We start from the raw sequence: 15,248 nt of genomic DNA, 5'->3' as shown, positions 1-15,248 counted from the left end.
GACTTCTCTCACGTGTGCTCTTTGAGCCTGCAAAAGCCTTCCGTGGACGACTGGCTTTATTCCATTGTCCGTGACCGGAGAGGGCGCGGCCTCTCGCTACTGGGCGCGCGGCGGAAGGCGCTGGCCGCCCGTGGCTGGAGCAGGGCATGCCGGGAGTTGTGGTCCTGGTGCGCTGAAGCCGTGGGACGTGTCGCGACGCCGCGCCGGCTCCTCCTTCCCCGCCCTTCTCAGCGGTCCCCCGCCACCCCCCCCCCCCGCCTCCTCCTCCTCCCTCGCCCGCAGCCGAGCGTCCCCTCCCCCCACCGTCGGGCTCCTCGGCGGCTACTGCAGAGGATTCAGAGCCGAGTCGCTGAGGAGGAGGCTCCAGTCTCTGCGCGCCATCCGCCACCCTACTGGACACGGGCGAGGGAGCGAGAGCGTCGCCGCTGTAGCCTCCAGAGAAGACAAGGGCATCGCTGCCTCAGCCGCCGCCGCCGCCGCCGCCGTTTTCGCCTGCAGCCGCTCGCCGGTAGGGAGACCCCCCCACCCCCGGTCCGCTCTGAGCCCGGGATGGTGGTGCCTGGGAGAGGGAGAGTGGGGGCTGTGGAGCCCCCGCGCGGCAGGGGGAGGGGGCCAGGTGGCGAGGGAACGGCGAGCTGGCGGGGAGACTGTCCGGGCGCGCTGGGGGTGGGGTGAGGGTGGGACCCTAGCAGGTAGAGGGGCGACAAGGGAGGGGGACTCTTACCGTGGAGCCGCCGGACCTGGGAAAGGAGCGTGGGGTGGGGGGTCGCGGCGGGATTTGGGATGGGTCTTGGGGCGAGGTGGAAGATGAGTCTGGACTGGGATGGCTTTTTATGGGGGAGGGGACTGAAGAAGGGTGGTGATTTGGGGTTGGCCTGGAGCAGTTGACAGCTTGGGATCCGAGCCGGGGAGGCAGGTAGGGGAATGGTCTCCATGGAGAGTGGGATGGACAGGGTTAGATAGGACCCTGGGGGGTGTTAATTCAGGAGGGTGGAATTTGGGGTGGACTTGGGGCAGACTGATGGAGGTAGTAGGAGCTAGAGATGAGGGGCTTGGCATGGATTGAGACCTGAGCTTGAAGTGGGTGTTTGTCATCTGGGGATGATGGAATTTGTGGAGATTTATCGACTAACATGGGTTAGGATTGAGCAGAGGAGGTGGAATTTGGAGTTTACCTGGGCTGGGCTGATGGAGGTTGGAATAGCTGGTGGAGGTGTGTGGGTGAGCCGGCAGGAGAGGGGTAAATTGGAAGTTAGGCCCCAAATGGGGATTGAAATTGGGGGTGGGGCACAGTGGGATAGGATCTAGGGTGGTCCTGGAGTCCTGGAAGGGGCACAGTGGCTTCCTGGCTTCAGGGTCGGAGTGGAGGGCACAGAAGATTCATCTGGGGTGGACCTGCTGAGAGAATAGTGGCAGTGGTGAGCAGGGCTGGGGGATGGTGTCTGAAGAAAATGTCCCTTCGCCAAGGTGGCAGAGGGAGTGTTGAAGAAGCAGTGTCTGCGGCGAGCTGGGAGACTTGGAGAGGCTCTTGCCCGTGGTGAGGTGGCAGAAGGGAAATATGAGGAGTGGGAGACCTGGAATCGTGGGGACGGATGAGGCAGGAAAGAGGGAGAGGGACAGTGAGCCGTGCTGGGAAGAGGTGAGTTAGATGATTCTGGAGAGGAAGGGTTGGGATGGCCAGGAGGGTTCCGGTGGGCAGCTTTGGTGCTGCGGCTGGGGGAGGGGCATCCAGGAGGTTTTGCAGGGGACAGAGAAAGTGCTCTAGACATTCTTTCCTAGAGGACTCTCTTAGCTGTTAGTTTGACCTTTCTGTTTGTTGATTTCATTTATGTTAGCATCACTTGGAAGTAAAGTCCGCTCAAAGGGTAAAGTTGAGAGGGGCTTTGGTTAAGGTAGAATTAAGAAGGGGAAGGTGTTTGTGATATTCATGTTCATAAAAAGAAAGTTGGGGGGGACCTGCTCCCAAACCAAAGGTGGAAGCAGATGAAACTGGAATGTGATAGACATCTTTCTCTGTGATGTCTGCTCCTCCTCCTTTCCCCCTCCTGCCATGTGCTTAGAGCTAGCCCTAGAATTTGGAATTTAAATTTGATTTGATGAGCCTGAGGTTGTTAAGGGTGTATTCCTTGCTCGAGAACTGATGAATGAGGTGGAAGAATATGAAGCTGAATTCATTTTCCAGGCAGGCAACGTGCATGTATGCAGAAAGAGCTTCGACACCCCCCCCCCCCTTAAAATTGATTGCTTGAAGACTCCATTTATTGGTGTCCTGGTTTGCAAGGCAATTAGGCCCATCATTGTATTGCAGGCTAATAATCCTGAGATGAGTCTTGGCACCACTGCTTTATGTAAACAGAGAGAAGACAGGAAATATGGAAATGTCATAAATATTCATTGTGAGATGGTTTGGTATTGATGGAGTTTTCATTTAATTCTCTTTTGACCTTGCCTGATAAGATTTAAAATAATTGGACTGTATTTCTATAGATTGAATTTTCTTCTGAAGGAATTCAAGTGATCAGAATTCTGTCAGATGTATATAAATAAAGCATGTAGAGTCATTTTTATTTTATTTTTAGGAGATAATGTTGATGTAGGCACATTGCACTAACTACAGAAACAATATCTCCATCTATTCATCAGAAATTCAGTGGAGAGCTTAGTGATACGCTTGTTCTCAGGGCAGAATGGGGAGGAGGAAGGGTTGGGAGGGTGTACATGGAGGGAACATCTTTAGGGAAACAGTTTTTGGACTTAATTGCATTAACTGTGATACGCTAAACATGAAGTGGCTGTCGATTAGACCTCAGACTGAGCAAAAAGGAGGAAGGATGTCCAGAGGATAAAATTGGCACCAATTGGATCAAAATAAATCTTTTTGTTTTTGTTCAAGCTTCAGAATTCAGCTTGCAAACAAGCCAATTTCCTTGGCTTTCACCGTGGAGCCCATAAAAATACCCACTTAGTATTTTTCCTTTTTTTTTTTTTTTTTTTAAATACTTCCGAACTGGGCAGAGTGATGGAATGTAAGCTTTGTCCTTGGAATTGAATTTTTTTTTTTTTAATTTTTCAGGGCACTTTCTGTATTACAGTGAAAATCAGGTTTGAGCAGTCACCTGTAATTTGATGAGAGTGTAATATAATGTAAGAATTTCTCCTCATAACTTCACTTGGGCCCAGACATTGCTTTTGTGTCTCTGTAGCTTGGTCTAGAGGTGAGCTGTTTATATTAAAGTCCTAGCTTTTGAAAGCTCAAAATGAGAAATAATCACCCAGGAGAAACGTGTTGGTGGATTCCCCGCCCCGAGCTGTGGTCACCTGTGCAGTAGTGATGTGTATAAAGCATGTTGACATCTTTACCTCGTGTGCTCCTCTAGATATTCTGGTGAGGAGGGAGAGCAGATGGAAGCATTAGTAGACGGACACCTGGGTAGAATGAGGAACCCATGAATTAGGAGTTAAGCGTCCTGGCTTCAAATCCAATTTCCCCCACTTGAAAGCTGAGTGAGTTCAGGAAACTCATTAAAAAAATAAAAATAAAAAAAACTGTCCTACTTAGTGACAATTTTTTGCACATCATTGTGAATATACTTAATGCTACCGAATTGTACACTTAAATATAGTTAAAATGGTAAAAATAAAAATTAAAAAACTTTTATACTTCATAAGGCTGTTAAAGGAAACAAATAGTACATATCCCGAAGACACTGTACATACATGAAGTAGCTCTTCACAATTCTTTTGTTTGTCTGTTTACTTAACACCTGGCAAGTGTCAGGGGAAATGAGCAAAAAGCAGTTGTCAGGGCGCTTTCAGTGTCACAGGAGAGAGAGGCCACCTGAATGCGTGGGTCAGTGTGGGTTGGGAAGTCCTCTGCCTTGTACACTAGAGCTGTTAACCTTGGGCACAATGGGCTCATCTGTCAAGTGGGGATAATGGAGCTAATCTCATCGGGTTCTTTTCAGGACTAAACAAAATAACCCATGGAAAGCATTTAACACAGTGAGGTACATAGTACACATTAAAAATATTAGTTATTCCATTGTTATTACAGAGATCCGCACAGGCTAGAATGCCGAGTAGCCTTGTGTGCCCCACCAGTGAGGTCTTGGTACCCTAGTGTTCTACTATTGATTAAGGAAGTGTTATTTTTGTATTATATTTACAATTTTGTATTGTGTATTTGCATGTTTGTAGTCTAGGATTTTTTTTTTTTTAAATTTATTTTATTTGAAAGGCAGAGTTACAGAGTGGCAGAGAGAGAGAGAGAGAGAGAGAGAATTCTTCCATCTGCTGGTTCACTCCCCAAATGGCCACAATGGCTGGAGGCGGGCCAATCCGAAACCAGGAGCCAAGAGCTTCTTCCAGGTCTCCCACGCGGGTGCAGGGGCCCAAGCACTTGGGCCGTCTTCTACTGCTTTCCTAAGCCATACAGGAGAGCTGCATCGGAAAGTGGAGCAGCCGGAACTCAAACTGGTGCCCATGTGGGATGCCGGCACTGCAGGCAGCAGCTTTGCCTGCTGTGCACAGTGCCTGCCCCTAGTCTAGGATTTTAAACAATTCTTTAAATGCCCAGATAAATACCAAACAGACATTAGCTGTTAGCTTTCTCATTTACAAAATAAGAAGAAAACCAATGCTTAGGGGTTAAATGACTTAAGATTACACAGCCAGTAAGTAGATGACTCTGAGTTACAGTTTGAAAATTGATTCCTCATCCCCATTTATGTCTTCGTTTTCTTTTTTTAAAGATTTATTTTATTTATTTGAAAGACAGTTATAGAGAGAGGTAGAGACAGAGAGAGGTCTTCCATCTGCTGGTTCACTCCCCAGATGGCTGCAACCGCTGGAGCTGTGCTGATCTGAAGCCAGGAGCCAGGATCTTCTTCCGGGTCTTCCATGTGGGTGCAGGGGCCCAAGCACTTGGGCCATCTTCTGCTATCCCAGGCCATAGCAGAGAGCTGGATTGGAAGAGGAGCAGCTGGCACTTCAGGCCAGGGCTTTAACCTGATGTGCATAGCGCTGGCCCCGTTCTTTTTAAATTGTGAAATAAGTCATTTGTGTAGAAGTATGTTAACATAAAGCCACAGTTTAAAGAATAATAGCAGATTACAGGCCTGTGTACTCTGCTCATCTTTACAAAGAGATTTCTGGTAACTTTGAAACCTCTTGTGGGGCACTGCCTGACTGAACCTCCCTCAGAGGGAACCACTTTCCCAAATTTTATGTGAATCGTTCCCTTGCTTTTTTTTATACTGTCACCAAACATGTGCATATCCCTAAACTGCATTTTTCATCTTTAGATCCTTTACAAAATGTATTATTTATTAGAGAGATAGAGAGAGAGATAGACAGCTCTCCCATCTGCTAGTTCACTGCCTAAATGCTTGCCAATAGCTGGAGCCAGAGCCAAGAGCTGGGAACTTCATCCAGGTCTTCCACATGTGGCAGAGACTCAATTCTCTGCCATCACTTACTTGCTTCCCAAGGCATGCGTTGGTGGAAAACAGGAGTCCGACCCAGGCACTCTGATATGGGAGGGATGTGGACATCTTTTTATTAAAAGTGAATATACAATTTATTTAACATTGGAACTTCATAAAGACATGTGCAAATGGCAGTTTTACTGTGGATTTAACCCTACCTAAGATCTGATTGCTTGCTGGGGCTAGCACTAATAAAATACTTTATTAAATAAATACAAGCTCCCCAAAAATCTATTTAAATATTTTCTAAAAAAAGTAAATTTTAAAGGCCTCTTACCCCTACCCCCCACCCCCAATCCCCTGAGTCTTAACTGCTAGGCCAAACTCCTGCCCCATTTATGCAACTTATATTTATAAGTAAAAAATCATGGTATATTCTTCTGGAACTTGCTTTGTTTTTATTTCTTATTTTTCTTTAAATTTTTATTTATTTATTTGAAAGAGTTAGAGAAAGAGAGGCAGAGAGAGAGAGGTCTTCCATCCACTAGTTCACTCCTTAATTGTCTGCAATGACCAGAACTGTGCCGATCCAAATCCAGGAGCCAGGAGCTTCTTCAGGGTCTCCCACACGGGTGCAGGGGCCCCAGGACTTGGGCCATCTTGTACTGCTTTCCCAGGCCATAGCAGAGAGCTGGATCAGAAGTGGAGGAGCTGGGAGTAGAACTGGTGCCCATATGGGATGCCGGCATTGCAGGCAGTGGCTTTACCTGCTATACCACAGTGCCAGCCCCTATTCTTTTCAACTTTAAAGGAGCTTTGTTTCTTGTGCATTAAAATGATAAATACTCATGACAGGAATTATAAATTACAGTAAAGTAAAATGAAGCAGAATTGTTTATGGTGCCATTGCTCCATAATGCTTCTGTTATCCTGAGTATGCATCTACTTAAGAATATGGGTAGGGGCTGGCGCTATGGCATGGCGGGTAAAGCCATGGTCTACAGCATCAGCATCTCATGTCCCAGCTGCTCCACTTCTGATCTAGCTCCCTGCTAATGCACATGGGAATGCGGTGGAAGATGGCCCAAGTGCTTAGGCCCCTGTACCTACACGGGGGACCTAGATAAAGTTCCTGGCTGCTGGTTTTGGACCAGTCCAACTCTGGGCATGAAGGGCATTTGGGGAGTGAACCAGCAGATGGAAGACCTCTCTCTTTCTCTCCCTCCCACTCCGCCTCTGCCTCTAACTCTACCTTTCAAAAATTAAAATAAATGTTTTTTTTTTTTTTTTAAAGGAAAAAAAGAATATGGGTAGTCTAGATAGCTAGGGGAAGCCAGTTTGTTCTTGTGAGTCATCAGATGACCCAGATGTGGACCTATCGTATTTGGAAACAGGAATGGGGGGGGCTAGGAACAGCCTTTGTGAACTCTGAAGGAGTATGACTTGGGGTGTTTTTATAATGCACAAGAACCCTGTGTATTCTGACTTGTTAGACCAGCTAGAAGCTGCATGTCATGTTTGGCATGTCACCTGACTCTCTTGGTCAGGATTTTTATGCATCTTCCTGTTTGCAGAAAGGCAGCCTGATACGTGGGTCCTCATCAGATTGTGGACAGAGAGTGTCACCCAATGGAACCGTTCAGTTATGTGTATATATTGGAAGTTTAGTAAGCTAAACACCAAGAGATTTTTGTTCAAGAAATTTTAAATTCATTAATAATCTGTTGAAACTGCAGTTTACTTGTCTCTAAAATTTGAACTTAAATGAGATACATGGGAAAATACTTTTTAAACTCTAAAGGACTATGTAAATGTTAGTTGCTTTTTTCCCCCTCCTAGTGTAAAAAACTGAAATCAGAGTACCCTACACATAAATAAGGAGCTTGATATTTGGTTTGTTGCCTTTCTGAAGGGTTCTTCTAGTTGAGGTGATATCCATGAAGGTCAGTTCATAGTTTCTCCCTTGAAACTTGAACGTTGTTGGATATGGTACAGTGGAGAAGGTGCTAGACAATTTTCTCCTAGTGAATTTGGGGGACCTGGCTCCACATTGCCTGTGCTGGCCAGCTCAATATGAAGCAGTCGAGGCTGTGGTGAGGTGGGGGAATGCACGGACACTGCTCTCCATTATCCTGACAGTTATAGTTATTTCCATTTTAGTTTTTACCCATGGCTTTTTATAGAGCTAGTGGTAAAGTGAGGATTGTTTGTACACAAGAATAACAGTTTACATAAGTGAGAGGAAGATAATACTCCATTGATGGATTAACATGTGGATTAAGTGAGATAAGAGGGACAAAGTACCTAGAATGCTGACTGGCACATACATGGTTAGTTGTTGCTTAGTAAAGTAGCTGTTACTGTTACTTCTTTTTAAAATTTTACTTGTGAGTTGTTTAGGGCTAACTTTTATTCCAGGCTGTTATTTTTTTAAATTAAAAAAATTATATAAAGGGAACACATTTCATGTATTTCATTTAAACAGTTCTAAGAACACAATGATATTTTCCATCCTATCCTCCCTCCCTCCTCCTTCCTTTCTTTTTTTTTTTTTTAATTTTTTCAATGACATACTTTCAATTTACTTTACTATCACAACAGGCCATTCTTTTATTACTTAGTATTTTCCTGGGTTATATCTCTCCTCACTTACTTTTGGAATGTAAACTTATTTTAATATTTTCATATGTAAAGCAAAATAAAGACCATAAATCCATAACGGCAACATGTTCTGAGGCCAGGGATCTAGTAGTCTTCTGCATGACAAACAAGCTTAAAGCATCTGTTCAACAAATATCTATGGAGTGATTATCAGATGTCAGACAGTAAGGGAATGCAGGAAGTTAGGGATACAAAAATTAACAACTTCCCGCTTTTAAGGAACTTGCAGTCTGTGGACAGGCAGATGTATCACCTGTGAAACTGTTGCCTTGTGGGATAGGTGCCACCGTGGAGGCGGGACAGGGGATTGGGAAGGATGCAGTTTGCGTGACCTGGTCTGGGGAGCAGGGAGCGGAGATGCCTACAGGAGTTAGTGCTGGAGGTGAGACCTGAAGGATTTGTGAATGTGCCGAGAAGAGGAGGTTAGGAGCGGTTCATCTTCTTTAATTGTTCCCTCCCCGTGTTCTAGAAGGCCTTAGTTTGAACCTCTTTATAAAGCCTTTCTAGCAGGTGTACCAAGTATGCCAGTCTCCAGTCCGGCTGCTGTTGTATTCCTACTCTTTCCCTGTGCTGTACTTTCCTTATGGGGAAGCCCTGTCCCTACTGAATTTCTTATTCCCTACTCTGTCTGCCAGATGAGTTGTACTACTGAACAGAGTTCATGGTTTTTGCTCTTCCCAATTTAGCAGTAAGAGATTTCTGAAGCTGTGAAGTAGCTGATAGTAAAAAGATTTCTTCAAAATTCATAAAAAGTATGTGTTATGAAAACTTGTACATAGATTTCAGAATTTCTCTTGTACCTAAGTAAACTCGTACTAACTTCAAAATTTCTGAACAAGATATAGTTTGAGACATTAAGAAGGATAAGATACCAGTTTGAAAAGAGCCTCTATAAGAACAGCATGAGGGGCCAGCGCTGTGGCGCAGCGGGTTAACGCCCTGTCCTGAAGCACCGGCATCCCATATGGGCACCAGTTCTAGTCCCGGCTGCTCCTCTTCCTATCCAGCTCTCTGCTATGGCCTGGGAAAGCAGTAGAAGATGGCCCAAGTCCTTGGGCCCCTGCACCCGTGTGGGAGACCCGGAAGAAGCTCCTGGCTTCAGATCGGTGCTGCTCCGGCCGTTGTGGCCATCTGGGGAGTGAACCATCGGATGGGAAGACTTCTCTCTCTCTGCCTCTGCTCTCTCTGTGTAACTCTGACTTTCAAATAAATAAATAAATCTTTTTTTTTTTTTTTAAAAACAACATGAATTCTACTGAAATTGAAGAACAAATATCAAGTTTATGGTGGAACTTGGGTACAAGAGTAGTGAAATCATGGATGCTTTACAGGAAGTTTATGAGGACAGTGCCTCAAAGAAGTCAGCAGCTTACAGATGAATAACTTGTTTTCAGAAGGGAAAAGACAATGTTGAAGATGAAGACCACAGTGGCACAATCTCCACATCAGTTTGCCAGGAGAAAATTAATCATGTTTGTGCCCTAATTGAAAAGGACCAGTGATTAACAGCAGGAGCAACAGCCAAAGCTGTAGACATCTCAATTGGTTCAGGTTACAAAATTCAGATTAAAAATTTAAAGTTGAGCCAACCCTCTGCTGAGTTGGTGCCAAAACCATTGTGCTCAGATCAGCTACATACAAGAGCAGAGCTTCCAAATTTCTTTGGAGAAAGATTTTTAAGTATTTACTTGAAAGGCAGAGTTAACACAGAGAATAAAAGAGAACGAGAGAGGGAGTGCACACATCCATCCTCTTCTCTTGCTTCCCAATTGGCCATACTGACCAGGCTGCACCAGGCCAAAGCCAGGAGTCAGGAGCTTCTTCTGAGTCTCTCACCTGGGTGCAGGGGCCCAAAAACTTGGGCCATCCTCTGCTGTTTTTTTTTTTTTTTTTTTTTGGTGTTGTTTGTTTTTGTTTTTGTTTTTGACAGGCAGAGTTAGACAGTGAGAGAGAGAGAGAGAGAGAGAGAGAGGTCTTCCTTCTGTTAGTTCACCCTGCAAATGGCCACTACGGCTGGCGCTGCGCTGATCCGAAGCCAGGAGCCAGGCGCTTCCTCCTGGTCTCCCATGGGGTTGCAGGGCCCAAGCACTTGGGCCATCCTCCACTGCCTTCCTGGGCCACAGCAGAAGCAGAACTGGAAGAGGAGCAACTGGGACAGAATCCGGTGCCCCAATCGGGACTAGAACCCGGGGTGCTGGTGCCGCAGGCACAGGTTTAGCCAAGTGAGCCGCAGTGCCGGCCTGTTTTTGTTTTTTAAGATTTATTTTTTATTTGAAAGTCAGAGTTAGGGAGAAAGGGAAACCCGGAGAGGTCTTCTATTCACTGGTTCACTCCCCAAATAGCTACAATGGCTGGAGTTGGGCCGATCTGAAGCCAGGAGCTTCTTCCAGGTCTCCCATGTGGGTGCAAGGGCCCAAGTACTTGGGTAGTCTTGCACTGCTTTCCAGGCCTTAAGCAGAGAGCTGAATTGGAGGAGGAGCAGCTGACACACAAATTGATGCTGGCACTGCAGGTGGAGAGTTAACCTACTGTGCCACAGAGCTGGCCCCTCTCTGTTGCTTTCCCAGGCACATTAGCAGCGAGCTGGATTGAAAGTGGAGAAGCCGGGTCTTGAACAGCCTCCTATATGGAATGCCGGCAATATAGGTAGTGACTTTAACCCACTGCACCATAGCACTGGCCCCTTCTTCAAATAGTTATAACATGATGTAAAACTTGGTTTTACCAGTACCTTCCTGAAGACAAAGCACAATCAATGCAATGGCTATTAAGAAGTAGAAGTGAAGCCGGCGCCATGGCTCAATAGGCTAATCCTCCACCTTGCGGCGCCGGCACACCGGGTTCTAGTCCCGGTCAGGGCGCCGGATTCTGTCCCGGTTGCCCCTCTTCCAGGCCAGCTCTCTGCTATGGCCAGGGAGTGCAGTGGAGGATGGCCCAGGTGCTTGGGCCCTGCACCCCATGGGAGACCAGGAAAAGCACCTGGCTCCTGGCTCCTGCCATCGGATCAGCGCGGTGCGCCGGCTGCAGCGGCGGCCATTGGAGGGTGAACCAACGGCAAAGGAAGACCTTTCTCTCTGTCTCTCTCTCTCACTGTCCACTCTGCCTGTCAAAAAAAAAAAAAAAAAAAAAAAAAAAAAAGAAGTAGAAGTGGTTCAGTCAAAGCAAAAGTAGTACTGATCATGTCTTTGAAGCTTGACAATTTCTGCTGATGTTCTTAGTTCTTTTCTAGCAACTGCTCTGTATTTTTTCTTATATTTTAGTTTTCTTTGTATCTTCTTACCTCTATTGAGTTGGTAGTAAAAATATCTATCTATAATATAGTTTATATCTATAAATATAAATTTTATAGGTATACTAGTCGTATACCTTCAAATATAATTATGCTATTTTACTTGATCTGTAGAGTATAGGTTGCTCATGTCCTGTTGTTTTAATTTTAAGTGGATGAAGAAATCCTGACTTGAGGGTAATTTTTCGCAGGACAAGTATCGGATGAGGATAGAAAGATGAAAGGGAACTTTATTTACTTGAGTATCTTTCATAGGCAATGTGTTGAGTGCTTTCTCTCCCTTATATAATTTAATCCTCTTATTTCTACTGTATAATTGTGTTCATTTTACAGAAGAAACTTAAGCATTTTTAGGTCTGGTTACATGCTAGTAAGAGAAGAAAAATTAGTATTAAAAACCTAACCTGCCATGGGCTTTTGGTGTTCCTGGGGATGCCTATATCCTATATTGGAGCAAGTATTTGGGACATGAATCAGCAGGTGGAAGATTTCTGTCTGTCTCTGTCTTTCTCTATCTCTGCTTTTCAAATAAATAAAAACAAAATTTTTTTTAAGGATTCATTTATTTACTTGAGAGGCAGAGGCGAGAGGGAAAGACAGAGAGGTCTTCTATTTGCTGGTTCACTTCCCAAATAGTTGCAGTGGTTGGCCTGAGCTGGGCCAATCCAATGCCAAGAACCAGAGCTTCTTCCGAGCCTCCCATGTGTGTTCAGGGGTTCAGTCACTTGGGCCATCCTCCACTGCTTTCCCAGGCCATCAGCAGGGAGCTAGATTGGAAGTGGAGCAGTTGGGACTCGAACTGACACCCCAATGGGATGCTGGTGCCACAGGCGGATGCTTAACCTACTATGTCACAGAGCAGCCCGAAAACAAAGACTTTGAAAAGCCCCTGATTTACCTAGCTCCAAAGTTCTTTTTCTGTTTGCTGTGCTGTATATGAAACTCCATGGTTTTAAACCATTAAATCAGTAGTCTTTAGTTTTTTTTTTTTTAAAGATTTATTTATATGAAAGAATTACAGAAAGGAGAGACAGAGTGATCTTCCATCCCTAATTCACTTCCCAAATGACCCCAATGGCCAGGGCTAGGCCAGGCTGAAGCCAGGAGACTGGAATGCCATCCTGGTTTCCCACGTGGGTGGCATGGACCCAAGCACTTAGGCCATCTTCTGTTACTTTCCCATGTGCATTAGCAGGGAGCTGGATCAGAAGTATAGCAGAAGGTCCATAGCGGTGTTGGTGTTGCAGGCACCAGATCAACCCACTGTTCCACAATGCTTTCCCCTAGATTAGTAGTCTTTTTTTTTTTTTTTTTAAGATTTATTTATTTATTTATAAGGTAGAGTTAGGAGAGGCAGAGAGAGAGAGGTCTTCCATCCACTGGTTCACTCCCCCAATAGCTGCAGTGGCTGGAGCTATACCTATCCAGAGCCAAGAGCTTCTTCTAGGCCTCTAGCGCTGGTGCAGGGGCCCAAGCACTTGGGCCATCGTCTATTGCTTTCCCAGGCCATGGGAGAGAGCTGGATCGAAAGAGGAGCAGCCAGGACTCGAACTAGCACCCATATGGGATGCCGGCACTGCAGATGGTGGCTTTACCTGCTGTGCCACAGCACCGGCCCCTAGATCAGTAGTCTTAAATCTACTTGGACAGATAGTATCTTGGTTTTTCAATAGACTCATCTAAAGAGCTGTTTATAAAAAAAGTCATGCCCCATTTATCCATAGGCCAGTGCTAACGAAATTTCTGCAGATTAATCTGAGGCAAGTCTGTGTATGGATATCTTATTCCCTTCCTGTTGCTGTAACAAAATACCTTAGACTGGGTAATTTATAAGTGATACAAGTTTATTCCTGTGGTTTTGGAGGCTAGGAAGTCCAAGATCAAGGCATTGACACATTTGGTTCTGGTAAGGGCTCTACCTGCTTCCAAGATGGCACCCTTCTACTTCATCCTCAAGAGGGGATGAAAGCTTTGTCCCTACATGGTGGAAGGGCCAGAAAGGCCAGGCAACAACTTTTTTTTTTTTTTTTTTTAAGATTTATTTTTTTGATAGAGACAGAGAACAAGTAAGTTTCCATCCTCTGGTTCATTCTCTAAATGGTCACAACAGCTAGGGCTGGGTCAGGCTGAAGCCAGGAGCCAGGCGCTTCTTCTGGGTCTCCCATTGGGTACAGGGGCCCAAAGACTTGGGCCAATTTCCACTGCTTTCTCAGGAGCATTAGCAGGAAGCTGGATTGGAAGTGGAGCAGCTGGGACATGAACTGGCGCCCATATGGAATGCTGGCACTGCAGGCAGCTGTGGCTTATCCTTTTATACCACAGTACTGGCCCCTAGGCAGCATCTTTTATTAAGGGCATTCCTTGCATTCAAAGGTGGAATCCTTAGGACTTCATCGCTTTCCTTAAGACCTGTCTTCAATGGGGATATTAAATTTCAACATGAATTTTGGAGGGACACAAATACTCAAACTTTAGTAATGATATACATTCATGTAGAAAATATAAATTAAAAATAAGTTCTATTGAGGTATATGTGACATGTAGGAAAAATGCACAGGAAGTATTAACCAGCCCTCAGATCAAGAAAGAGAACATTATCTCCTCCTCCAGGGTAACCAGTATTCTGACTTCCAGTACCATAGGTTATTATTGCTTGTTTATGAACTTTGATAAGGTATGGCTGCTTTTTGTCCCAATGTTATTTGTGAGATTCATTTATATTCTTTTTTTGTAGGGAATTGTGTGTTTTTGTTCATTTCTATGAAGTGAAAGTTCTCAAACATTTTGATGTCTTCACATTTTATTGAGTTCAAAGAACTTTTTGTCTATGGATTATATCTATCTACTGTATTAAAAATAAAACATTTTAGAAATTTTATTTAAAAAAGAAACATGTTACATATTAGCATATTTTAATAAAATATGTATATTAACCCAATTTAAAAATTAAATAGGATATTATTTTATATTTTTCCAAATCTCTTTAATATCTGACTGGATTTGTATCTTTCATATTGTTTTGTTTGGAGTCCGTAAGAAAATTCAGGTGTGATCAATACATGGTTAGAAAAGGAAGGAATGTTTTAATTACTTTTTTAGATATAGTGGATATTCTTTGAATCCATACCAAACATTGACAAATAGTGGTTTTGAAGGGTCTCTTTTGCCTTTTGAAATCTGTATACCTATATGCTTTTCAAATACTCTGTTGTAATAAAATTCATTGGTCTGTATTTTGAAGTGTCTTTTACTAATGGATGATTTTGTTGCAGCATGTATCGGTTATTTGGTTCACTGACCTAGTCTGTGCAGGCTGCCATAACTAAAATACCATAGGCTGGGTCCACAGAAAGTCGTTCTCACACAGTTCTGTATTGTTCCAATTTTAGTGTATGTGCTACCGAAGCGAGCACCTCACACAGTTCTGAAGACCTGTCTAAGGTCAGGGTTTCAGTATGGACAGTTTCTGGTGAATGATCTTTCTGGCTGTGGATGGCCGCCCTCTGGCTACGTCCTCACATGGTGTTGAGGGTGGAGAAGAGGAGAACATGTAAGCATGTGTGCTTTCTCTGGTATCTCTTATAAGGACACTCAGCTCATCATGATGACCCCTCCATGACCTCATCCAAACTTAATTATGAATAACATGAGCATACATTTATAATAACAAATAGTATGAGTACATGTAAATAATCTAATTATAAATAAACATAATTATAATCCCCAAGGCCATTCTGCAAATACCATCACATTACCCTATGAATTTTGGAGGAGCACAGTTCATTTTCTAAATGCTGATGTGTTCTGTTGTACAATGTCAAAAAACCACATTTGTTAATATCACCACTGATATCATCAGACAGGTCTTTTCT

The 15,248-nt window shown here is 44.3% G+C and overlaps 1 protein-coding gene across 4 annotated transcripts in view; it reads left to right on the top strand.

Moving 5' to 3' along the window:
- The first annotated feature begins 211 nt into the window (after positions 1-211).
- The window catches only part of FAM168A (family with sequence similarity 168 member A), a 197,444-nt gene continuing 182,407 nt past the window's right edge, over positions 212-15,248 (top strand). Inside the window, exon 1 of one of the 4 annotated variants that reach the window (XM_002708711.5) lies at positions 212-508. The gene's annotated coding sequence lies outside the window, so the exon portion shown is untranslated. The remainder of the gene's footprint in view (positions 509-15,248) is intronic. The other 3 variants (XM_008264288.4, XM_008264251.4, XM_008264278.4) reach the window with 3 other exon arrangements.

The sequence above is a fragment of the Oryctolagus cuniculus genome, chromosome 1 (genome assembly GCF_964237555.1).
Source record: "Oryctolagus cuniculus chromosome 1, mOryCun1.1, whole genome shotgun sequence".
NCBI classification, from domain to species: Eukaryota; Metazoa; Chordata; class Mammalia; order Lagomorpha; family Leporidae; genus Oryctolagus; species Oryctolagus cuniculus.
This window is presented reverse-complemented; position numbering and strand designations above follow the sequence as displayed.